Here is a 27,386-nt window from a genome sequence, read left to right as displayed (position 1 = left end):
TGTACAAGTGGCTGGATAATATACATTAGGAATAAAAGAATAAGTGTTTTCTGTATATTAGCCCTGCAATAGACTGGAAACTATCAAACAGTCCAGGGTGCACCCCACATTCACCTTCTAACCCTGAATTATATAAGTGGAAGAAACATGATGGATAAAAGGAAGATGTTACCTTTTCCCCCCTATTGTTTACAACTCAGATCATAACTTGTAATAGATATTTTTACTTTATTTTTTAAATTCTTATTTTAAATATCTCCGTAATAATACTTCCTGTACTTTAGGTTCCTTAACATAAAGTTGACATATACTGAATATACACTATTCTATGTGTACTATAAAGCAGCTGTCCGCAACCTTTTTTGCGCCACGGACAGTGTTGGGGAGTAACGGAATACATGTACCGCCGTTACGTATTTAAAATACAAAATATGAGTAACTGTATTCCGTTACACTTACCGTTTAAAAAGGTGGTATTTAGAATACAGTTACTTTATTGAAATAAAGGGATTACACGGCGGCATTTTCCTGTTTCATATGTTCAGCTATGCCCTCTCTATTTTTGGTTTCCACGCCCCAAACAAAACAGGCATTAAGAGACTCTAATTATTCACAAAAATGATTTAATATGAAGGCAACAGGCAGAGTGTTACAGGCATAGCCCTAAAGAATGTAGCATCATAGGCAGTGTAGTCCGTGCTGCAGGGAGAATGGACTGCCATACTCATTATGTGTCTGTGAGCGAGGGAGGGAGAAAAAGGAGAGTGGAAAAGTACGAGAAAAAACGGGAGCTGGAAGCATGTAAATATAATAATAACCACTGCAGCCAAGAAGAGAGCCTGACGAGCCCAGTTGTAAGTAAGCTATTAAGACTCAACTGTACACCGTGTTCGTGTTTTCCTCCGAAACAATAAGTTTTGTTGGAGCAGCCTTTCAACGCCTCTCTCTGTCTCTCGCTAGCAAAGTTGACCCAGACAACAAAGTAAAGCTAGTTTTCGGCTACGAGCCCGACACAAACCCGACATATTAGCCAGAGGTCCCTTTAATATGGTTCGAGCCGCAGATCTGTTTTATATACGCGTGAAACAGTTTTCTATACGAGATCACTGCAAAAAGTGCAGCCTTACCTATTGTTACTCCTTTTATATTAAGATTTAAAAATCTAGTTGGTATTGTTATGGCGAATAACCTTCAGTAAAAGCAATAATTCACACAGCAATAGTACATTCATGTAGTTGTAAAAAGCATGATAATATAATAGGTAATCCAAAGTATTCAGAATACGTTACTCTCATTGAGTAACGTAACGGAATACGTTATAAAATACATTTTGGGGCATGTAATCTGTAATCTGTAGTGGAATACATTTTAAAAGTAACCTTCCCAACACTGTCCACGGACAATATTTTCACGGACCAGCCTTTAAGGTGTCGCGGATAAATACAACAAAATAAATCATACGAACAAGACAAAAACTGTGGTATTTTGTAAATATAATAATAAACGTGAATTCACTGTGTAATTATGTAAATGTATTAGCAGTGTCCTCCTGACATGCGCCAACATTGAGAGTAACATCCTCCTCTCTCCTAATGCTCTCTGGTTGCTATGGAAATGCGTAAATATTTCTTTTAAAATAAGACACAACTACAACACGGGAAAAGACCCAGCGAAACCAAGTTAATGATAAAAACTCTGAAAACTATAAATTTCACACCCAAGCCTCAACTCTCTTACCAAACGTGGACCGCTGCTATATAGTTATTAAGCTTGGTCTGTCTGTCAGGTTATATCTCAGGACAGGGGTTTAAGTGGTAATGCTTATTAGGTCTGATTAGTGCTACTGTATACTTCCACTTTATCAAGACAATGGCTTCACATATTATTACTATTAGTGGTGTTTTATATTTCCTATCAATACCACACTCCCTACATTGATCTAATTGTTTATATATACATACATTCCTACATGTGTCTTTTTTATTTTTCAATCCATAGAAGACGTGTTAACATAAATAAAAGTTTGAAGAAAAGAGACGGTCTAAATTTGCACTGGAACAAGATTTTAAAAGAGAAGAAAGAATGAGTGTGTGTGTGTGTGTGTGTGTGTGTGTGTGTGTGTGTGTGTGTGTGTGTGTGTGTAAGCACAGCCTTGTATTATATTCATGCTAAATGGACTGATTGACAGAAGCAGTGGGCTGAGGCGGCGCCGTCTGTTCCCATCCCCTCTAATTACAATCAAGAAAGACGAAAAGTGGCAGAACTCATAGCTGAACCCCCCTCTGTGTTCTCACAAATGTAGTCACGGCCGATAAAGCGGCCATGCTTCAAATGCTAGATGTGACTTGGATCGTTTTAAACTGCCCCCACCACCACCTCAAGATTTAAGGCTGCTGTTTTGGATTGCTTAATCAAAATCAAATTATTTAATCCAAACATTTTTACATCTGAATATGAGCAAAGCGGAGAAAGCCACCACAGCTGGAGCATCAGGAATGCACCTGGACAGCACAAAAAATAGACCCTGCTGATGCAATCCTTGTAGTGCTAACAGCTGATTCAAACTTTTGGCATCAGTCAATATTGGCTCCTGTGAACAATATCGGTCTCATCACACAGAGGACATCTGCCGCGTCTAGACGTTCTGAATCTAATCCTGCTTTAACATGATGTACCCAATCACTGCGACAAATAACATCCAGACGACACTGATGATATCAGACAACAAGCTGCAGCAGCACAGAGGAAAGGGAGCAGGTCACGCGGGAGATCATGAAGTGGTGTCATTTATCTGGAAGACCTGTTGAGCTGTAGAAAGCATAGAGAGCAGACGGACAACATGTGGAAATCCACATTCATGTTTATAAGGGTTAAACTGGTTTTGATCTTACCAGAGATAGGTGGTTTACATGAACACAAAGAAACATGGTTCTTCATATCACTGTATATATTACAAATACTATTCTGGCTGCTGATTACCTTATGCTGCATAAAAGAAGAGTTTTTAAATGATGAACCTAACTTTTGGTTTGATGATTTGACTTGTTAAACTGTAAGTCTTTACAAACTGTCTCCTTCAAGGCCTCCATCACTGACCAGCAGACCAGTTGGTGACCCTCTGGCAACCTCTGGTCACTAGGGAAAATGTCTATTTCTTTACAGGTTGGTAATGTCATGCGGTGTGGTAGGACTCAGGCGCAGAGCAGAGTTCAGGGGAAAACAATGTTTATTTACACAGTCACCAGGTGCAGATATATATAGTGAGGGGAGCGGGGGTCACATACACGCTAGCTCTTCTTCTTTACAATGGTTCAAACAACAGGTTGGTCACGGGTCCGGGGAAAGTGTCTAGCACAATCATCCAGCGGTGAGGCTGTCTGCGTACCGGCCTTAAGAGTCCAACCCATAATTAGAGCCTGACGAGATGCAGGTATGTGTGCCAAGGGCGGGAGCCTGCAGTGAGCTCCGCCCTGGTGGGGAGGAGAGAGGAGAATGTACACAAAACACATGTGGCCTTGTGGAGCCGGCTGGGCGGACACGGGGACCATGAGAGGTAAGTATTTGGAGATAACTCTGCATCTTCCATGCAAACTCCGACCAACCTGCTAGCGACTAGTACAAATACACAAAGGCAGCACCGTGCATCAACCTCGTCTTACCTTCCTCATCTGTGGTATCACCATGGAGTACACCCACCATCCAATCCAGCCACTTCTAACCTTAATTCAATGTATAAAAGGGTTTTAATGCAAATACACAAATAGTTTATCTAAAGGACAAACTGATCGGATCTAAATCTTGTAAAAGAGTTTCTTTTTATTTTATTTCAGTTTCTAAAACATAACGATCTATTTTTTAATCCATTTTACACTTGCACTTAAAAAATGTAAAGGTGTCATTCTCAAACTCAAATGGGCCGTCAAGTTGCTCCTTAAAATGTGGAAATGCGTGTGTTTGAGTATGTGAGTGTGCGAACTTCAGCTGCAGGCAAAACCACAAACAGGCGGAAAAAAGTCACTGCAGCCGTTAGGATGGTGTTGCTTCCAGAAATTTGATGAGAAGTCCAGATGTTTTGGCTCTCTGTTCCACATCGTCATTTATGCATGTGTGTGTTTGTGTCTATGAGTGTGTGAAAGAGGAAAAGGGAATGGAGTGCGCATTGGATTAAGCCTGCATTAACCCCAATTTCAAGGGACCGACTGAGGTCATTTAAACTATAGAAAGAGTGGAAGTAAAAAGTTTCCCTCTGACTGCACTTCTTTGTGAAAACCCGCTTTGACTTACTTTAACAAAATCTAAAGCAGACTCTAACTTGAATCCTAAAACCAAATCTGAAACCTCAAACAAACCCTTTGATGGTCTGTCCCAAAGTGAGCATCAGCCAAAATGTCCTCACTTTCCAAGGTCTTAAACTAGCACAGCCATTATTTGTTCCACTTTAATACTGAAGAAAAGGGGAGCACTAAGTCACATTTTATCAGTCTGAGTCTTTCACCTACCTCAAGTTAATTCCCAATCACCTTAAGTCAAAATCTATCTAAACCCTTCTTTTGAGGTCTGGATTTGGTTTTTGCTGAAGTGCTGCTGGACTGAGTAGAGTCCACAGTCAAGGAACAACCCAGACTCTGAGCTACAAAGTGCATCAGTCTATTTAAAGAGGCAAAGTGAACCCAGCAGACAGCTGTGAACTCTGAACACTCTGCAATAAATCTGTCAGCTCACACTCTGCACTCGCTGAAACATACTCTGTATCTATAACTTATCTTTCAAATAAAATCAATCTCTCAACAGACGTCTCAATACACACTGCTAAGGTCCATCCAAGGCTATATGTTGTTACTGTCAATCCAGTCAGTGTCATGTCAGTGTTTGTCCTTTTCTTAAGTTTTAAGTGTATTACACTAAGCTTTCGTTTGTATTTTGCAGGAAACTTCATCCGATGGTATATATGATGGAATGGTTTTATATTGTATTTGTAAAGCGCTTAACAAAATTGTTTTTAAAGATAAATGCAATAGAACAATAGATGAATGAATAAAGATTGTTTTACATGTTTAAGAGGTCACTAAATGAAAAAAAAAAAATACCAAAAATCATCAATTAAAGCTAATTAAATAAAACTTGGTAAAGTAAGTACATCTGGTTAAAGTAAAGAGAGTTGCAAGAGTGCAACATTAGCAAATTTTCTGCAAAGGTTTCCATGTTTGTCATGATTCTGCTTTAAAAACCTTAATAGGCAGAAACGGACTGAGCGCTGTGTTGTGTTAGCTGCATAATAGAGTTGCTTCTGTTCAGGACACATTTTGCACTTTACAATCCTTTTATAAAAATAAAATATACATATCCAGTCACTTAGCTTTAGCCAAGAATTTAGCTAATCCTTTCAAAAGTTGCTAAAATTAGCAAACCAACAAAAGTTGGCTAACATCAAACAAAAATTTGGAAGATTTTTTTATACTGTATTCGCTAATGCAGAAAACACTTGAAATGCTTACAATCAATAGCCTGATTGGTTAGTTGCATTGTTGATCCTGAACAAATGTTATTATAATGATGCAGGAGATATCAGATATACCCACAATGCACTGTGGTCAATAAAGACGGGACATCAGGTGTGCCAAATCAATCCAGGCGCATCCATCATATGCAGGAAAACAGCACATTAAAATATACAGTGCAATACCTGTGAGTTTATCCACTTCCGCAAACTAAAATTTAACTTGAAGATCTTAATGGAGAAACACACGTGCAACATGACAGAGTAAAACTGCTGAAATCAGGCTATGCACAAGAAGATGATCTTTAACAGGAGGTCAGATGGAAATAAATCAGGTAGAGCTGGTGATTGCCATGGGGAAAGATTTTAGTTGTAAAGCGTGCAATGGATATGAAGTAATACACATTTTGTTCAGCTATCACAGTGTTTCAACTGATCTCAAAGGCCACCCAAGAGGATACTTCAACTGGTAACAGTAAGCTGCTCTCCCCTAACATTTCAGCTGCTTGCATCTGTGATCCTTCACCTACTACCCAAATGTGAATAAATAAAAAGCTTTGTCCACTGTAAAAACAATGGCCCCATAGTAAGTTCTGAGAATTCATTTCCTAATAAAAAAAACCCAAATACCCTCAATTCCACTTTCAGATTCCTCTTCCTCTCTACAGTTTGCTGATGCTGCAGAGGAGCCGCAGCGCTCACAAAAGCAGCGGCGAATAAACTAGAACACAGCGAAAGCGAAAACAGATTACTGCTTCGTCACAATGATGCTTTTATTGCTAAAGAATAGCCCGGGTGTGGAGAAATCGCAGCAGGAGACTTTCATTTCTTATCACAACCAACACACTTTTCAGTCTCAGTCGTAAGCGTAGAGTAATTCTGCCTTCAGAAAACACTAAAAAACAATAAAGTTTATTCAGCTGGGTTGGTACGAGGTGGTGCACAGTCACACAAACAACTGAAGCTATTCTGGGTTAAAGCTGCTGCCGCCGCGTCGCATTCCCCGGAAACACACACACACTTGTACATCAATGCATAAACACTCCTACATATTTATTTACCTCATATGCAGTGGTACACACAGCCACAAAGCTACACAAATAAAGTGCACGTGAACACAAAATCTAGGAGGGGTCTTACTGAAGGAAAATGGTCCTTAATCTGCAGAAATTTAGCCCATCCCCACAAAGACGGCATTACAGGGACAGGTTCTTAGACATGAGTCTCTGGTGATTTTTTCTTTTTTTTTTAATGGAAGCACTGTTGCGTGGAGGCGTTTATTCAAAGAGTAGGCAACAAGATCACCTCATCTGATTTAAGCCAGCAATTAAAGAGCAGCCAGATGCCTTTGGGGGAGAGGAGGGGACGAATGAGGGAACGAAAGAGGAAGAGATCAAAGGAAGCATCGAATCAAGAAACGATAAGGCCTTCCTTTTGTGCGTAGAAAGCCTGCTTTGCTTCCTCCTACATGCAGATAGACTCTTTGTGTGGTGTCGGTGTGAGACTCATTGTCCCACACTGTATCTATTCACACCTCGGCTGGGCCAATTTCTCAATTGCGATGCATTTGCAGAGAGGTTTTATTGTGACTTGATCAAAGAGATGGCAGGTGAAAATGCATCATTTTATTAAAGAAAAAGAGAGAGAGAGAGAGAAAGCCCTGCAGATAAGCTTACTGTATGAATAACAATCTGATATTCAGGAGATATAATATTACACATGTTGGTGTCAGAGCTGAAGGCATCATTGGATGTAATTCATTGTCACTGAGCATCAGCTCCTGGTACATCTTTGTGACTCACTGCCATAATCATTTCCCCTGAGCTGCCACCAGTAATTCATAATAAGATCAGAGCTCAGAATATGAGGAGGTTCGACTGATCGTCATATTTATAACCAAAAAGCCAAAACATTTCATCTTTTAGCTTCTCACATGCAAAGAGTTTGCTCTGCAATTATCTTCACAATAAATTGGCTAACGTGTACTAAGTGCACTCTACCTGCTAGCACAATTAGCTTAGATGAATTCTAAATAATAAGTAGGCAGCACGGTGGCACGGTGGTTAGCACTGTTGCCGCACAGCAAGAAGGTCCTGAGTTCAATTCCAACATCAGGCCAGGGTCTTTCTGTGTGGAGTTTGCATGTTTTCCCCGTGTTTGCGAGGGTTCCCTCCGGGTACTCCGGCTTCCTCCCACCGTCCAAAGACATGCAGCTTGTGGGGATAGGTTAATTGGAAAATCCAAATTACCACTAGGTGTGAATGTGTGAGTGAATGTGAGTGCGAATGGTTGTCTGTCCCTGTGTGTTAGCCCTGCGACAGACTGGCGACCTGTCCAGGGTGTACCCCGCCTCTCGCCCTATGACAGCTGGGATAGGCTCCAGCGCCCCTCGCGACCCTGAAAAGGAGAAGCAGAAGCGGATGGATGGATGAATTCTTGATATTTTATACAGAAATGATAGCAACATATTTGGAGTAGATGAGTGTGCGCCTGCTGATATTCATATAGTAAAAAACGACCTGCTATCGTGGCGTCACAGTGGATGGACCTCACTCAGCTCATGACATGTGCTCACCTTGGAGCAACTGGTGCCCTTCTATATAGTTGAAAACCATAGACATGGTTATAAGTTGTCTTACTATAACGATCATAGCTTACGTATTTATATATATCTGTATGTACCCGATCACCTCCTTAACAGGTGGGCCAACCTCAACTAAATTTTGGACAAACATGTCAAATATGCAGCAATTATTGGAGATTATGTATCGGAATTTCAGGAGCGGGACCACACCTCCAAACACGCTCCTTCCGGTTATCATCTATATAAGTTCCTCCAGTTCTGCAAGCTGTTCATTCTCGTTTATGTGCCCCACCCTCCCTCCATCCCCTTTTCAATTCTTTAACTTCTTCACTTCTATTTAGTACATGGGGATCTGCCAGGCCCGGGAGCCATCGCCAGTTCCCTTTGAGGCCTTCCCCAAACCGCAGCTCAATTAATGTCCAAGCCATTCACCTTTACCTACTAAAACGCTGTCAAACCTAAATGAGGACGTGGGCCCAGCCAGTGAATTAACATCTATATGTTTTGTTAAAAGGATTTAATCCAGATCTTTTGATTTCTGTACTCATCCCCCCCCCTGTCATGTTTCATGTCATGTTTAACCTTTCGTGTCTGCTATAACCTTCCAAGCCAATCAGACTTGTTGCTGGCTCTATGTATAGTTACATTTCTCAGGTTGAGCACCTGAGTAGGTTATGGCATAGAGATCTGAAAAAGATCTGAAAAAGCACAACAGACCTGGCTAGTTCTTTTAATCACCTCTTATTTTAACGCTTTTAGTAAAAAAAAAAATTGCATCAAATTTCATTACATTTTTTCATCAATTAAGTGAGCAGGTTTTCAAATATAGAGCCTATAGAGACAAGACTGTATGAAGTGGAGAAAACGTATTGTTGAGATGATGGATGGGTCAATAAAATGCTGTGCTTTAAGATCGGACAATGGCTCAAGCATCCAGCGCAGGTGTGTTTGTGAGATGTCTTTTTTTACACAAGCAGCTGTAAGCAGTAAATTATGGATTAAGGCAGCCACAAACTTTCAATATCTTGGATAAGAAAGAGATTTTTCCAGAGGCAAGACACATGTAAAAGAGTCCCTGACAGTTTGCTAACATGGTCGATGTTCTTCCACATGACCAGATTTGTGGATCTGACACCGTCGTCTCCCCAAGCTGCCATGAAGTATTAAACAAGTCTGGAGGATAGACTCAAGCCCAAAATGTCTCACACCAGAAAAAAAAAAAGTGTAGGTGAAAGAAACGAAGCTGAAGATGAGAGTGTCTGCGAGTGAATGTGTCCACAGAGAAGTATCATAAGAGGCCGCAGCAGAAGCCTCACGGTGTCGTTCGCATTCGGACCAGAAAGGACACCTCAAGGTTGAACCACCTCGCACTAAATTATTCACCAGTCAGGAAAAAAAATACACATCTCCCCTTCACTCTGCTGTAAATATGTAAACACAACCCCGCCTCCTAACAAACTGACAGACAACTCCAGATTACATCATAAGGAAACACTGTTAATTCATTTAGCAAGGCAAAAAAAATCTATATTCTCTGTGACAGTAAATCCTTTTGACACAAGCAGCCATGGAAACTAACACAACACAGTTTCCCTGCCACACACTACAACACAACCAACAGCAAAGAACTTATACTCATCATCATTAAATTATTTACCTCATCTTTTGACGTTGAACTCAGCTAAAACCTTTGTTTTACGTTCCTTGACACGATAAACACATTGCTCATTTCTCTGTTAGTATATGTGTTGTGTTGCTGCGGACTGAAAGGTTCAGTTTGCATCAAGTTTTGATCGTTATAAAACAATCAAAACTTGATTGTTTTATAACAAAGAGTCCCATCAACTTACATTTATGGCTCAGCTATACTTGAGTAAAAGTAAGTCAAATGTCCATTTAAGAAAACCCCCTTACAAACAGTGGTAACCTTATTTATTTTATTATTATCATTATTATTTTGCATTTGGCAATCCATTGCAAGTAGTTGCCACAATCACTTTTGATTGCAGGCCAGTTCCAGGAGACAGGTTGCCTAGTTATTCAAAATTCAAAATAATTTAAAATAAAAAGTAATAGAAAAATGATTGTAGAAAATAAAATAAGCAACCATTCATACTATTTCATTCTAACCTGATCTGCATTATGGTCCTCCTCCTATCATGAAACCCTGCTTTTGTCACAGCACGCAGAACCTTCTCCTTCACGGCGGCTGCAGTGCTGACATGTCCGAGAACCTGTAACTTTCCATTTCAATAAGCCCGGGGCAAAATGAGCAAGCTGCCCGGCATCGATCTGTTTTTCCTCTGGTTTTATGGAGGGCAGGAGGGAGGAGGACATGTCAGATTTTCCCTCAGCTGGATGGCAGGCAGCGGCTGGTCTAGACATGAAATCACCAACCGCACGATGAGACACCGAGACAGAGAGACTGGAGGTGCACATTCCCTGCTACGCCAGGTTTTTAAAGTATAGCAGCAACATTGTTGTGTGCCGTCTTCCCGCATTAGAACAATCGAACCACAGAGTGCTACACAAGCCCGTGTCACTTCTTTGCCCGTTTACGACGGGCCATCTGGAGTACTGTGGGTAACGGTTTTTGTGAAGACATCAGCACGCTGCAGCTAACGAAGCTTAAGTAAGCAGATAAAACAAGCAAAACTGAGGAAACCACCCAGCACATGACAACAGACGAGCTCTGTTCCTCTGGGTTTATAACATATACACACATATGCAGGGCCTCACATGCATGGCTCTGTACCGGACCCACAAAAAGGAAACAATATCAGTTGGCCCTGACTCCAACTTCCACATCACTGTGCACAATCCCAGCATTTTTCAGGGTTTATTTTTATGTGACCTAGCACACCAATATTTGTCCTTCTGATGATTTTGTTCCCTGTTCCTGCCACAACAAGCCACCGCTGCCTTTCCCTGCGCTCTCCTCCAATTGTGTTTTTCTCACTTCTCTTTCTGTTTTTCTGCCCCTCTCTTCTTTCTCTCTCTCTTTTCTCGCCTCCTTCCCCACCAGTCACTGTGATGAAGTGGCCAGTGAGTAGCCGTCTCTGTCGGTAATCACCACGGTAACTCATGGCAGCGCTGCGGCGCCGGCAACATGCCATCCATCACCGCCTCCACTGCTGCAGGAAACTGATATATCAAGATGTAAATTCTGGCCTTGCTGCTGCTCCCAGAACTTGGATGTCTCCACAGAGGAGGGGGCGGAAACAAGGACAAGATGATGGTGGAGAGGGGTAAGGTGAAAAGAGGAATAAATGAAAGATGAGATAGCATGCATTGAGACTGTGGGGGGTGGGGGGTAAATATATAATGCTGAGGAGAAAAAGAGGGGTGGATAACAGGATAGAGGATGTGTGGAGCAGAGGAGAAAGGTAAGAAGAAGGCAGGGACATAAAAGAAAAAGAAAAGAGTAATGAGGGGATATACTGCAGCAGAGGAGATATGAATAGGTGAGGGGGGGGGGAAAGAGGACAAAGCAACTATGGAATGAGGAACATAGAGTAGGGAAGCTGATGAAAGGGAGGAAGGGAGGAGAAGAAAAGGAGAATGAAGAAGCAGAGGGAGGAGAACGATGAATGTATGATGCCGGCGACAGTGTTAATCCATCCTGATGCATCCTTATTGCTCTGTCACAGCCTGCAGTTGCCACACGAACACACACGAACACAAGGGTTGTAACATTTGAGCCCTGCATATAATGCATGTGAACGTGTTTAATGCAGTGGGTGATGGGAAAAATTAAAAGAGAGAAAGAGTAGTGTAGCCTCAAGAATCCATGGGGAGAAATCTGTAAGAGCAAAGATGGCAGTAAGAGCAGAACTTCCAGGGCAGAGGTGGGGGGCTTTATAGCAACTTATTTTTAGACCAAATGAACAGGATTTAAAATCGCTGTCTGTTGGTGGGCTGTGTGGACAGGTTTGCATCCATAGTGAAATGATACAAATGAAAGTATTCCAGTCACATTACTGACACAAAGGTATGCGAGTAAAACAGGAAAATGTGATTGAAGTAGTGAAAATAAAAATGCAGACAAACATCAGCTTTGAGTGTCAGCGAGCCAGAGGATGAAAAAGCGAAACACAAAGCTAAAAAACTACATCCAGTTAATGTTCCAAGGGAACTAATGACTGCGACAAAGAAGGTCACCTTGCTGGTATGAATGTACACTTTGGATTGGACAACAAATTTTCAACTTGTGGTGCCTAAAATCGCTTATGAGTCACACTTCTGACTCGGGAGTGAGAACGTGTTGACTTGTGACACTTGTCGTGTTTGAGTGTCAACCACTGGCATTTTAAAACAACTGAGAAGAGAAGTAGGTTGAGTCACATCTGCCTAGAGACGTGTTGGCGACCGTCTGGCAACTGGACTTATTATAGTTGTGTATTTTCTTTAAATAATTTTTTATTTCATTTTGTCTTTTATTTTTAATTCAGTATACTTGCAGTTAGTTTCCAGAGTTGATTTTTTTTTTCGGTTTAGTTTTTATTGTTTGAAGATGTTTAGTTTTTAATATGAGCTCATCTACTCTTAACGCAGCCGATCACATCGACCGTGTAATTTTCCTCAATGAATTTGTGTAATTTTTTCAAACCATTTTTTAAGATTTTTTAGATGCAAACAAACAGATCTGACTAATCAGAGCACTGCATTTGGCGACAGGTTTACTTGTAGCTCAAAACACACAACAATACTAAAAATACAAATCATAAAACAGTACTATTTTTTCTCTGACACACATCTAGACGTTGCTCCAGGTCAATCGGCTCTATGAAATGATTTCTCTGCCTCTTCAGATGTGGTCCCAACTCTGCCAACAGGAGTTCAAACTGCCCCACTGTCCTCCTGAAATATGTATTAACAGCGCTTGTGATGCAGCTTCAGCTCCTGGATCAAACCGTGAGACTCTCCCTGCTGCTGCCAGAATCTCAGTTTCTTCCTTTTCTTGATTAGAAACATCAGGACCAGCTCGTCATGTTGAGTTTATTATTTTTATAGCGTGTTTTTTGAGGATCAATTTTCAGCAAAAATGACGTGGTCTTGGTGTGTAATGACCTTTAGTTTAATTTTTAATAGGTTTAGTCTTTTTAAATGATTATTTTCTGTTTTATATTGTAGGCCATATATCCAAGGCAAGCTTTGGAAAAATACGTAAAGGTATTCCAGCAAAGACACACAGCTTTTGAAAAACAGAGACTTACTATTTTATAAAAATGCAATGTCTGAATGAACACAATTTTTGCCACACTAACACGTACAGTCGTACTAAAGCTAATTGCTCTATATTTTTATTAGATTTTATTTATTAGGTAAGACCTAAATTAATAATATAAATAGAATAACAGGATAGAATAAATAAGCATAAAATAAATAAACGTTAGGTAAAAGCTAAATTCAAAAGGTAGGTCTTGAGCCTGTTCTTAAAAAAAGGAGAAAGTAAGAAAGTAATCCCATTACTTTACTGATTACTTATTTTCAAAAGTAATTAGTCACTTTTTAAAAACATGAACCTTAATACATAATAAATCCAAAGACCTTTCAGCCCAATTCTAATTTTTTTTCCATCTCATAAAACTGAATCAAATGAAAAACTCTCTTTTTAAAATTATTTTATTAGTTTTAATCTTTTAACTTTATGCACATTGCATCAAGCAAAAACTGTCAAACAGTGGTTGACTAGAAGAAATTTGTTTAACATATTCCAGCACATAAAATACAAAATCATGTTTTGTCTTTAAACTCGCTCTTTCAACAAGTCAAACACAGCAACAAATGAATAAAATCAAAGATTCAGTGGTACTAAGTCCTCTTAGTACCCCTTTGTGGACTGGTGCCAGCTGAACTACCTCCAGGTCAACACTAGTAAAACCAAGGAGCTGGTGGTAGACTTCCGCAGGCACAAACATCCTCCACTGCAACCACTGAACATCCAAGGTATGGACATCGAGGCTGTGGACAGCTACAGGTACCTTGGTGTTCATCTGAACAACAGACTGGACTGGACTCATAACTCAGACGCCCTATACAGGAAAGGGCAGAGCAGGCTGTACCTGCTGCAGAGACTCAGGTCGTTTGGAGTGAAGGGCCCACTCCTGAAGACCTTCTATGACTCTGTGGTGGCCTCAGCCATCTTTTATGGTGTGGTCTGCTGGGGCGGCAACATCTCTGCTGGGGACAGGAAGAGACTGAACAGGCTGATCCGCAGGGCCAGCTCTGTTCTAGGATGCCCTCTGGACCCAGTAGAGGTGGTGAGTGACAGGAGAATGGCGGCTAAGCTGTCATCCCTGTTGGACAACATCTCCCACCCCATGCAGGAGACTGTGACAGCACTGAGCAGCTCCTTTCGCAGGTCTTTCCTCCCCACTGCTGTCAGACTCCACAACAAAGACTTTTGCAGCTGATCAAACCCACACATGTGCAATAAGACTGCTATATGTGCAGTTCTTTTTCTGACAAAGTTGTACTTTTGTATTTTCTTACTCAGTTGTATATAGCATTTATATTCTATTTTATTCTATTGTATATATTATTCTATTTTATTCTATTGTATATAGTATGTTATTATATTTTATTGCATTCCAGTGTTTTCTAATTTCTGCTACATAACTTTGCACTTGAGGGACTAATAAAGGTCATCTTATCTTATCTTATCTTATCTTATCTTATCTTATCTTATCTTATCTTATCTTATCTTATCTTATCTTATGACTATTTTCACCTGTTTAGCAGGAGTGGGACCGGTGTAGGTTTGCCTAGTGCCGCAATGGTCATGTCAGTGGGGGGATCCGGAGGTTTCTCAGTGAAATTCACATTCCCGTGGCAGCATGCTAGGTGCTTCTCAAGATTTGAAGTTTAATTTTTCACTGTAGAAATAAGTTTTCTTCCCACGCAGAGTGTACAGCACACAGTAATGTTTTTGTCACTTTTTACAGAATCAAACTCAAAGTAATGTAAGTACTTCCAACTTTTATGCATGGTCGTACTCTCTCCCGCACTCCATATTATCCATTGTTGATCTGCACACGTCTGTCGCTGCCACAGACGTCGCACGCTCGTACATAAATGTCATGAGACACTCTCACAATCAAAATCATGGTTTAGTAACGCAGTAACATAGCATGCTTACGGGAAAGTAACAGTTATCTAATTAGTCTTTTTTCAGTAGTAATCCTTTACTTTACTTGAAAAAAGTAATCAAATCTCTGGTTTTGAAACTGGTGACAAGCACAAACATTTTCTGGAAACGCTGCCACTGCGGCCACAGCTACAGAAAAGAAAGGGAAGTCAGCAGGAACGGAAACTCTTCAGCTGGAAAACTACCTGGAGGTGCCTCATCTGTCTCAGCCGCAGAACAGCGGAGCAGCACCTGCTTTGTGCAACACCCACAATTACAGCACTGTGATTAGTAATATTACTGTGCTGAGTGATTTGGGTTTGGTAAGTGTTACTTTATGAGTGCTTTCAAGAGCTGCATGCAAGGTAATGTAACTCTAAAATTAGGTTAACAAGTCAAATTTTAAGTCAAATGTAACAACATAAACAAAAAAGCTGTTTTAATTCCGTGAAGAATTTGCTGTTTGTTTCACACACTATATGATGGAGTGTGATTTTTATGCATTCATATCTATCAAGTATTGCCAAAAAGAGACAAAAAACATGCACTGTCTGCATGTGTCCTCCCATGGCGTCAGCTAAATCTACATTTGACTTTTGAGCTGATGGGGAATCCTTCTAAAGCAGATGAAGCTAATGATATGAATCACATCAATGCCTCATATTCCAGACAGATTTCCAGTGTTTACGATAAGATTACTACAAGCTCCTGCTTGGGTCGGTGGGTAAAAGACTGTGTGCACAATGAAAGTTTAAAAAATCACATGATCCTAAAATTCAGCACATCTCCATCTTCTCCATCTGTTGTAGTGAAACATTCTCGTTAAGAACTACACACTGAGCACAGCAGAGAGAGAAAGAGAGAGCAAGAAAGCAGAGGAAAAATCAGCCATTTCACTCCTCCTCAGGTCATCATTACAGCGCATCAGGACAGCTGCTACCATGGAAACCTCCAGAGAGCAGAGCCTAGAAATACTTGTTGGTCGCAAAAATCAAAAGCCAAATTGTCTGCATCTAGGCAGTTTGTTTCAGACTCTATTTATTTATTTATTTTTTACCAACTTTAACTTATTTTTAATTTCTAATCTTTCCTTTCTGTAACAGGGGGCAAAGTCTCAGAGGTGCTGTTGATGTCATTAGCTCACTTCTCCTTGGGAAGGGAATATAACAGTAAATACTAAATATTAAACATTATTGTGCAGCACGTAAGATCGACAGCGCACAGTGTGCTTTGAGGTAGGAGCCAAAAAGGGTGTCGTTTGTGTGTGTGAGCACCCGTGTGTACACCTGTGAGCATGGACGCGTTTGTTTTTAAAAGGTTCCTTCATGTAATGATCTGCTAGAGGGTGTGGGGGGCCACAGCCCCGTCCTCCAGGGCATGAAGCAGGTATGGAGGAGATCAAAACTCCAGACATCAAGAGGCCCTCAGAACACAAGAGACCAAGGAAGACCAACAGAGGGGCAGCTGCGCCACTATCCCAGAAAGAGCTGAGGAGAGTCCCAGATGAGGGGTCACTCAGCCGCCGCGGAGCAGAAGCCAGGGAGGAGGTTGCAGTGACGTGCCTGTGAGCTCCGCCGGCAGCCAGCTGTGCCAGAGTGACCGAGCCCCAGGCCGAGAGGCCGAGGGCACCCCACCCCCGAAGTGGCCCGAGCGAGCCCCAGGCTCCAAGCCCCGATAAGCAGCCACCAAGGAGTGAGCCGGTGTGTACCTGGGCACCCACCCCCGGACACAAAGAACCACCAACGCACCGATGTCTGAGGGCGTCTGCCACTGGCAGGGGGAGTGGTGGGGGGAGATAGGCCTCCATACCTCGGAGGGCCTGAGATGTCCCCAGAGAGGTGGCGTCTGATACCCAACCTGACATATAGACACAGACATACAGGCACACACAGATACAGACATCCATTCCCACCCTCATGCTCTCATATGCACTTACTCAACACTCACCCAACGTGGAGACAGACATAGAGAGACACTGTACACACAATCACACTCCCCAAGCGTACTCTAAGAACCGTGTCTAGGTACCCTTGCCCCTGGAGGGGGAAACTGCACCCAGACCCAGGTGGTGTTACCCTTTTCCCTGCGGTGGAGAGAAGCAGACCGCCCCGACTCCGCAGCAGCAGAGAGGCCCCACACTCCAGACCCCAGTCGGACGGCCAACTCCTCCTCCTAGCCCCCCCGCTCCAGCAGGTCGCAGAGAACAGGGGTGAGAGAAGACTCCTAACCTCCCTCCACCCGCTCATTGTAGTGTTGATGCATGAGTGTTCTAAGGTGCATTTAAAACCCAGGAGGACATGGAGCTACCTGCCAGAGAGCAGCAGGTATGCGCATAGCCCCTCAATATCTACGTGTATTTAAAATTGAGAGGTGGGCAACGACGCCAGGGGTGAGGTGTACACCCTGATGGTCTTTTGGAGTCCGTGTAGCGTGCCCACCCCCAAGATCCTATATGTATGTGTTATGAGAGTGTGAGTAATGTGAATGTCTAAGTTGTGAGATAAAATTGAGGCACAAGAAGCCAGAAGGGGACAGAGGGGGGATGCCTCCCCTGCACCCTGGTGACACACCTTTACCCCAAGGCCCTGCGTGTGTGGGTGATTGTGGTGGAGCGGGAAGAGGGAGGCAGCTGGAGATGGGGAGGGAAGGAAGGGAGGAGCAAGTGACCCCTCCCTGGGGCCAGCTCCCCCGCTGACCCCAATACGCACCCCCATACTCCGCAACCCGCCAGGGAAAGGGGGCCCAGGCCCATCCGAACCGGGGCCCAGTTCAGCAGCGCCACCTGGCCCCAATAAGCCCGGGACAGCCCACCTGACCCCACCACAAAGAAAACTGCACCCACCCCGTCATCCACTCATCTTCCAGACTACACAAGATGATAGACGCCCAGGTTGAGATCTTCCTCCACCTCTCCTGTATCTCCCCCTCCTGCAGAGTGAGTTCCTGAAGAGAGGAGAGCTCCTGCAATTAGCTCACTTCTCCATAGATAGATGGATCCACAAGCTAGACACATTGGAGCTCTTTCGGATGAAGGGAAAACTGATGTTGTGAGTTTTCCTCTCATTTGTTGCCCTTCTTGCATCCTTATACTTGTACTGTCTGTATTTTCAGTCCTGTGATATTAAGTTGAAGTCTATATTGTTTTCTGTTTACGACTATCATGTGTTAAATGGCTCACCTGATGCTTTGATATGATGATGATCTGATCTAATAGAGTGCGTCATTTTTAATGTTTTAAAGCTCATCTGTTTGGTTTTGTTAAGGGTTATAATTAGGGACATGGCTGCAATGATTAACAGGTGTGTTAACACATGTAGATGTAGCTACCATATTTTCCGCTCTATAAGGCGCACTTACATCCTTTAATTTTCTCAAAAATCAACAGTGCACCTTGTGCATGAATTCTGGTTGTGCTTCCTGACCTCGAACTGATTTTTTGTGACACACGGCGCTCAAAAATCTGTCAAAAAATGTTTTAGTACGACTTTGGAAAACTACAAAGCTGCACCGCTTGAGGGATTGTCCGAGCATTATGGCTACTGTAGTCAGGAGCCTTACTTAGTAATCTGGGTCCTAAACTCCATCCGCTTCAGGTCCCAAAGTTAAATGAACACTGCAGCATCACTGAGAGTTAAAAACTGTCTAAATTCTTTCATCTTTAATAAAATGATCAGTGTTGCTGCTTTACCAGGTGTAACAATTAAGTTTAACGTCCAGGCATCCATGAAAATAGAATTTATTAAATTTAACAGAATTAGAAGTTAGCAGGAAGTTAGCTCGCTAGTTTCCACCTAAACATGATATAGCATGTTCTGACTGAGAGATTTCTGAAAAAATTAAAACGTACAGCTCTGCTATCACTTCCAACATGATTAAAGACAGAAAACTAAACAGCAGTGACTTTTGTAGGGTTACTGAAGTTGGACTAGCTGGTATATAATGATGTGCTACACGATCGCTAGCGACACAGCTATGTTAGCATAGCATAAACACAGTGAAGTTGGAAGATGAATGCTAACTTTTTTCCACTCGTTAATGGGAGGGTTCCCGATGATTAGGGACAAACGCGATCACAACGCAGGATGCTGTAAACAAACCAAACTTCATCCACAATACGAGGTTAGTCGAGGTTAGTATTAATATACTGCAACAACATGGGACTAGAGCAGCTGCAAGAGAATTCATCATTGGTACGGAAGTTGAGGAAGCAAGAAGAATGAGTTGAGTAAAGTTTGACTTATCTGACTGTTTTGTTTTGCTTTATGTGCCTTATAATCAGGTCCGTACTTATGTACGGTAACACTTTGGATAATTGAAGTGACTAAATTTGACCTCTACACCATGCTTGTGCTTTTGGTCCCTTTTAGTAGAATTTTTAATTGAGTTTTCTGAGCCCAAGAATCACAAGATGTAGTTCATACATTTCAAACTTTTAAAGGGCTGTGTCCCTCTGAAAGTCTTGCAGGATGTTGGTGTTCTGGCAACTGTATACATACGTATCAAGCCAAATCCCACCTTAGATTCATTCATTCATAAATTGTCTGAAATCCTGTTCAGTTATCCAATGACAAATGTCTGACTATATGTTATGTTGTATCTTTTCCACTGCTCGGCTCTGATGAAGACACAGTTGTAGTGACGCACAATGAAAGGCTGTAAGCAGTGTACGCTCCAGTCCCGTCTGTCCTTTCGGACAATTATCTCAGTTGTCTCAGTTTGAATTATATAATGTGATTTGGTATTTAGTTGGATACGTAAACTGTAGTTTAGGCAAAATAAAAACAGATCAGAGGTTCTAAAATTCAGAAAGCTCATCTTGCATCTTGCTTTGCGTGGTTTCTGTTTTTTCAATCCAGGCTTGATTGGATATAAAAAGATCAGGATTCATGATAACCGTTTATCAGTAGATTTAATTTCATTTTAACAGTCAACCATTCCCAGTTAAATTTGGCATCAAGAATTCAAACTGATGAGTCTAAGCAGGGTTTTGATTCAGAAGGCTCACTCCTCACAAGATTACCACATAGAAAGTAATGTGACCGTTGACTCTAGAATGCTCCTGATGTTTTAGGGGAGCAAGAAACATTTCCATAACTTACTACATATGAATTCAGAAAGAAATATTGTAACTGAAACTAAGGCTGACAGTTTAAATTCATACCATTTACAATCTGTGCTGAAAAATTCCACTTTGTGTCCAGAAAAGGGCAGGACTTTGAATTTTGAATTCTAAGTTGATCAATAAAAATAGAAAACAACTGTGACCAGTGCTGCACTGATCAGATACTCATGAAATACTCAGAAAGAGAGGCATTCTTCACCACACAGGGCAAAATGACCAACAGAGGTTATCTGGAGTCTTATCTTACACTTCAGCCACAGCAAATCCAGGGACTAAGTTAAGCTAAACACTATACCGATATTTCAGCAATTATCACAATCCTGCTCATAAAAAGTTGTCTGTGTCCAGGGATCCAAATTTAATACAAAATAAGGAAAAGAGTTGCCTCTTGCCATAAATCTCATAGACTTGAAAATTTAACTACTAGGCATTCAAATCCAGACTACAGAGAACCAAAAAGTGAGGAAGCTCTCATTTACACTACTAAGGTCATCTTCAAATACTCATTATCGCAGATCTCAGAGCAGCCAATCACATGAAAGCAATTTAATGCATTTAGGCATGAGGAGATGCTGAGGCTTAAACCAAGAATCAAAAAGGGGAAGAAAAGTGATTCGAGTGCTAGCCCACATTTAAAGTCAGCTGAGTAGTGTTTCATTTCCAGTACTCATCTGAGTATTTTAGAACCTGCTGATCTACTGGGATTTTCCCACACAACACCTCTAATGGTGTCAAAGTATGCACAAGAGCATCTCTGAACAAGCAACACACGCAGAACCAGATGGGCTACAGCAGTAGAAGATCACCCCGGGTGCCACTCCTGTAAGCTGAGATATCAGAAAAAAAATCTTGCCTGGTCTGATGAATCCTGATTTCTGTTGCAACATTCAGAATTTCTGGTAAACACGATCAAAGCATGGATCCATGCAGGCTGCTGCTGCTGATGTAATGGTGTGGGTATTTTCTTGGTACACTTTAGTACCCTCAGTACTAACTGAGCATTGTTTAAACACCACAGTGTACGAGTATTATTGCTGACCATGTCCATCCCTATATGACCACGGTATACCTATCGTCTGTCAACGAGCCACAAAGCTCAGATTATCCCTGCACTTGAATGGCCTCCACAGTCAACAGATCTCAATCCAATAGAGCATCTTTGGAATGGGAGATTCACATCATGGACGAGCACGTCAATGTGGACCATTTATAACTCTCTGAGGAATGTTTAGCGCACCTTCTTGCCTTGTCCATTAATGGCAGTAAGAACTAGAGACCTGTGTTGTAGTTCACAGTGATGTTATGCAGATTTACAAGATGACTGCAGTGGATTCCATCAACAATAAACCAGCATGCATGCACAACAAACTGTGCATCCTAATATGTGATAAAGCAGTTTTTTTGTAATTTAAACCAAACTAAACTTGAGAATAATCTAAGGCACGTAAAATGTGAAAGTGACCTTAGCTGCACAGTAACAAAGAGCAGCTGCAGAGATGTGTCTGGATCAGCACCTGAGGGACAGTTTTCCAAAACACATTATCAATACAGCTTGAAAAATCAGGCTGGTTCTGCATCAACTCTTTAGCCATTTGTTTGTGGAAACAAAAAGAAAGAAAATATGGCATGTCAAAGTGATTGGACAGGGTCTATTCATCATACACCTGCAAAACCAAGACGAAAAGACAGGAAAGATAAACTTCTGACTCACTGTTGTGCTGCAGCTGCTCACGTCTGATGGCCCCTGTGGAGACAAAGACAGAATTCCTCATTAGTTTTATTGGTCCTGTGTTTAAGTTTTACCACTGTCCTAATGAATTAAATGTGCTGAGATCTCGTCAGGTTTCAGCCATGACATCATCTCAACCACCCCCCGAAGCAAGGCAGTGCCTGTCTGAATGTTAATGTGTGTGTATGATGGATTCAAGGTGAGCAGAGGTGAGCAGCTAATAAAACCGCTGCACGACTTACTGCACGAAGGCGCAAGAGTTCTGTGCACATACACGCGCATACGCCGAGCACCAGCTGGGCTTTGCTGACCTTTCTAAAGAAAGGCTAAGCTTTAGAAGCCCACAGAGAAACAAAAGCAGGAAAACTGTGTCGAAAGAAACAGCGCAAAGCAGATCGGATCTTGATGACAGACTGCGCAGCCCGCAGACAAAAGGTCACTTCAGCTAAATCATCTCACTAACAAAAAGGAATTGGCCAGTAACAAAGAGCAATGAATGACATCAAACAGGATTTATATTTATCATAAAGTGTAACAGGCTTGTAAAGTGTACTAACTGACGATGGGGAAACCACACTGCCTGCTGCTAAATTATACAGAATCATTATTCAGTGTAAAAGACAAAGGATGTGTAAAATTACAGTTTAATACTGTAATTTTAAACTGACGTCTAACTTCAGCTGTGTAAACTATCCAAAGGTATTCCCCAAAGACTCACTTTACTAAAGAAGAATAAAAGCTCCTCATATTGATGCAGAGATGAAAGAAGTACCAGTAAAAATCCTTATACTACTAATTAATATCATTCAATGAAAGCCGCTATGTTTTCGCTGCCACTGTGTGGATAAGTGAGGTGTGTCTTTTTCAGGTGAATGATTATTTTTAAGAGATTTTCAGAGATTCCTTCAGCTCTTGGAAGGCCAGCATTTTTCCCAGATACTTTTTTAAGATCCTCTGGCTTCAAGTTTGGAAATTTGTCTGGGAGACCTACTTGCTCATTTATATCAGCAGGGTCCGGGCAGCTGAGGTAACTAGATCAGATTCCCTCATCAGTCCCAACTTCTCCACCAATGCTAAGCACTGGCCATTTGATTTATTGTTTTGTTGTGATTTAATTAAGTGCAAAAAGAAACACCAGGAGTTGCAGTTAAATCTTCATTAGCAACGCTGTTGCCATCAAATTCCTTCAATATCAAAGACAAGGGTGCTTTCCACTAAACCTGACAACCAGGTGCAGCATCATCCTGTTACTGTGACAATAAAGCTAATTAAACTTGCATTATTGTAACAGTGACAACAACGTCATCCCATATGCCAAAAAAACAACTGTCATTGTCACACATCTACAGTTGGTATATTAAAACAAAGAAACAATATTTTAAAGTCAGTTTTAGCAGAAAAACATTTCTTTAAAAAAAAAAGAACAACCTTTTCAGGCATGAGGCTATTAAGATGGGCCGATGATAGCAGCTTAGAGCCGATTTTATCTTTACACTTTCTCTCTCACTGCTTTCAGTTGTAATATGTATAAAAGGCTCCACTCCCTTGAAATGCTGAATACATCCTCTTGCTTCAGCTTCAGCTGTTTACTGCTTCAGATTGTAGCTGGTTATTTATCATCTCGTTAGCAGTGTAATCATGCAAAGCTACGAACAAACAATGACTATCAGTTAGATATCATCTAAAATGTAAAAAGAAATATGACATGATGTAAAGTGACGAGATGTTCTGTTACTAGCTGAATGGGAAAAGTGTAGGTGCGTTGTTTTTAAAGACAATAAAGCATTAAATGTGTTGCTGGGTGATGGTTGTAGCACAGTCTGTAAACAGAAAGTGAGCGATCGCTGTTTAATGTTCAGCCAAGTGAAGAGTACAGCGCGTGAGTGCCAGAGCGGGCCATATGGCAAAGACACTCCCACGCCAAAGCAGTCTAGACTGGAATGAACCAGTCCATCTTCCAGCAGCTCCTGTCCACATACAGACACAGTCAGTATGCTTCTGTTTCACAGTGACCAGTTTAAAGTGAAAACTATTAAATTATTTTCAATATATATATTTTTTCTTTCAGTTCTTTTACCCTCCAATTATTACAAGCAGTGAAAACAAAGCTCAACTGAGCTGAAACTGGAACGCATGAAAAATAAAGGTGTGGAAATGACATCGCTTACCTTAGCTAAATTACTGGTAACACCCCTGAACAGCGGGTGTGCTGTTAACCTTTCCCCCCTCTCTCTCTCTGTCTTTGCTCTTGTTTCTCACTAAAGCTTTAATACTTTTATTTCTTTACTGCCGGTGTTTTATTTATCTCATTGTTTTCACTCCCTCATCACCTCAGCACCGCCAAACTGACTGATATGCAAATAACGAATAAATCTGCATATCAATTAACAACATCATCTCCTCACCAAGCATTCTCATTGCATGTACGAAAAGGAGGGTGATGCATGTGGATCATATGAGGGATGCATTAGAAATTCTGGGGGGGGGGGGGGGGGTATTCATGTTCCTCAAACTATATTTTAGAAGCAGTAAAATGTCAAAATGTAGGAATTATTTATTTAGTTTTGTAATTATAGGATTAACAGCGACTTCAGCTATACAGCATTTTAAAATGGATTTAGTGCAATGTTGCAATATATAGTTTTAATGCCTAAATGTAGACACAGTGATACAGAAGTGTGTCAGGTTAATATTTACAATAGCATAATGGTGTTGCAGGATTGCTTTGGTTTTGATTGCAGCTGTTCTGCAGATGAAGGTTTAAGCCCTTCTTCCAATTTTCCAAAGCTGTCCCATGGATGAGACTGAAGTTATTTGTGTTTGACACCCCTGTGTGAAGATGCACTAGCGTTTTAAAAACTATTCTTTAAAGGGGGACCTTTTCTGCTCATCTTCTAACTCCATATATTTATTTTTGGACTTTCTTTTTCAGGGTAGCTTTTCATAGTTTAAATTAGTAGTTATTTATCCAAAACTGGGCCTTAGTGGAGCACTTTAGTTCCGTTACCAATTTCTTTGGCACACAGACTACAGAGTAGAATAAATCTCTTACAGCCTGAGCACTGCACCCAGAGTTAGTGCTTACACACCCACTGATCTCATTATTTGAACCTCAGTTGGCCTCGTTTTACGGGAGCATCCACCTTTTGTGTCTCATGTATTCTACAGTTTTCTGATCCACATCTCTGCATGGTATGTTACTGTAAAGCTCAGCATTTACCTTGTTTTTATAGTTTTTGTGGGCACCCAGTGCTGACTGTGACATGTGAATGCCTAACCTGCCTGACCCTTACCCAAGCTAGAATCCAGTTATTATCCTTAAATCTCAAACAGCGTTTAAAGTTGTAGATCTCTACAAAACCATCGGACTCAACCAGTATGTGGTCTCCATGTGTTTGTGGGGTTTCAGGATCCCACAAACACAAAAGGAAAAAAAAAGAAAAACAAGCCTATAGAAAAGACACATTCACATGATTACACACTGAGCTGCACAAAGACCTAAATAAGTTGTTGCATCGGTCTTCATCTTCTCATTTGCAACCCCGCAGTGCAATTGATTCTTGTTGGCTTAGGTGTAATATAAATAGATACATCTGTGTGGAGGCTATAAAAAGAAGAAGAGATGTTGACATCTACAATACTGTGAACACTTACAGTGATTGGGATCATCATAGCAGCAGCTATGGGAAATACATTCGGAAACAAAATATCTGATCTTGCAGCAAAATATTGAAGTGTTTTGTTTTGGCACCGGTAGCTTTTGGTCAATTGTAGAAAAAAAAACAATCCAGCGGTGAGAATTGACATCAAGGCTATTAAGGTGCTGAATAAATGCAGTGTATTTCTCACTGACCATGATCAGAGTTAGTGCTTACACGCCCACTGATCTCCTCATTTAAATGTTATTTCATTTGGCCACGTTTTACAGGAGCATCCACCTTTTAAGTCTCATGTACACTGACCATTGGGTCAGTGTACATGAGACAACAGAGAAAGCACAATAGGTCCTCATTAAAGGATTAAAAGAACAAAATGTACTTATATTATGAAACCCTGAACTTTAAAATTGTCCATGCATCACAACAGGCAGTGAAACATATTATACTATCTAACTCTCATCCACTTATTCTATTTTCAAACTTGAGTGCAGTCTGGTTCATTTATAAAATGGTTAGCAGCAGCAGAAGATTTAAATCGGGCCAGTCTAGCAGTCCAAAACTTTGGTAATTACTGAATTTGAACTGCAGCAGACATTCAAAGCATTTAGCCAGCTTCAAATACTGAACCTCATTCATAATTATAATACACTTCCCTTCTCAGTAGTGCAGAAAGACCAGCAAAATGTGAAATCAGACATGTTTATCTGGTAGGAATGAATTCATTCAACTGAATCCTGAAAGCCAAATGAGAAATCCAAGTAAGTGCCCGTCTTCCCTCTAAAACAAACCCCCAGGTCTCTGCCGACCGACCTCTCTATTCATCACACACCACCGTAGTCGCACTGGCTGTTCTCTCCTGAAACAAAGCACAGCAACCATTTGTGTGTTTTGTGTGAGCTTCTGCTTTATGGCCCCTTTGCTTTCCCTTGATCAATCAAACAGGCGTGGTGAGCAGCAGGGTGAGCGGGGAGCGCTCTGTAGTGGAGGATGGGGCGATGTTCCCGCATCCCACCTATTGGCACAATCCGTGTTCCGGCAAGCCCTCATATAAATCACTGTTAATGACACCAGAGAGAAGAGGAAAAGGGAGCAGTTAGGCTAAATAATCTGCACAGTGCTCCTCAGGATGTTGCTTTTGGAGAGTTTATGAGAATTTCACCTGCCTATGGAGAGAGCGAGGAAAAGCAGCCGGACAGCAGTCTTTCCAGGCTTGTGTGGAGGCTCAATGTGGTTTTAATTTCTTTAATTGAGCCTTTATTAAACCATGGGAGCCCCACAAAGTCCATTTCCACCCACATGTTTCTCCAGTGGCTTTGGAAACTTTGACAAAATCCTGAAATATCACCACAAAAAAACAAAATAAAAGAAAATGAGCATGACAACAACATCTTCTCCCTTGGTGTTTACACAGCGAGAGAGGATGCTGCCGACGTAGGTGAGGTGATTTTCACTTGTGTCTCCTCTGAGCTGTACTTTCTCCATCTCTTCAAAGACGCCAACACACTTGGTGAAACAGAGAGCACAGGAGAGCAGCAAAACCAACACAGGGACGGTGGAATGAGTCCAGGGTACGTAAGGTACATGACTGACAAAGTATTTCACATCATTGTTTGATTCTTTATTTTTCTGACGCACCAGCTGAATGTTTTGACTGCACTCTGCCACA

General features: G+C 41.4%; 1 protein-coding gene across 3 annotated transcripts in view; it reads right to left on the bottom strand.

Annotated features, from left to right (window-relative positions):
• Positions 1-27,386, bottom strand: part of enox1 (ecto-NOX disulfide-thiol exchanger 1) — a 131,279-nt gene that overhangs the window by 71,754 nt on the left and 32,139 nt on the right. For all 3 annotated transcript variants that reach the window (XM_085136539.1, XM_085136537.1, XM_085136536.1), the window contains exon 2: positions 22,044-22,076. The gene's annotated coding sequence lies outside the window, so the exon portion shown is untranslated. The remainder of the gene's footprint in view (positions 1-22,043; positions 22,077-27,386) is intronic.

The sequence above is a fragment of the Neolamprologus multifasciatus genome, chromosome 16 (genome assembly GCF_963576455.1).
Source record: "Neolamprologus multifasciatus chromosome 16, fNeoMul1.2, whole genome shotgun sequence".
NCBI lineage: Eukaryota > Metazoa > Chordata > Actinopteri > Cichliformes > Cichlidae > Neolamprologus > Neolamprologus multifasciatus.
The sequence above is the reverse complement of the archived record's forward strand: the minus strand, read 5'-3'. Positions and strand labels throughout refer to the sequence as shown.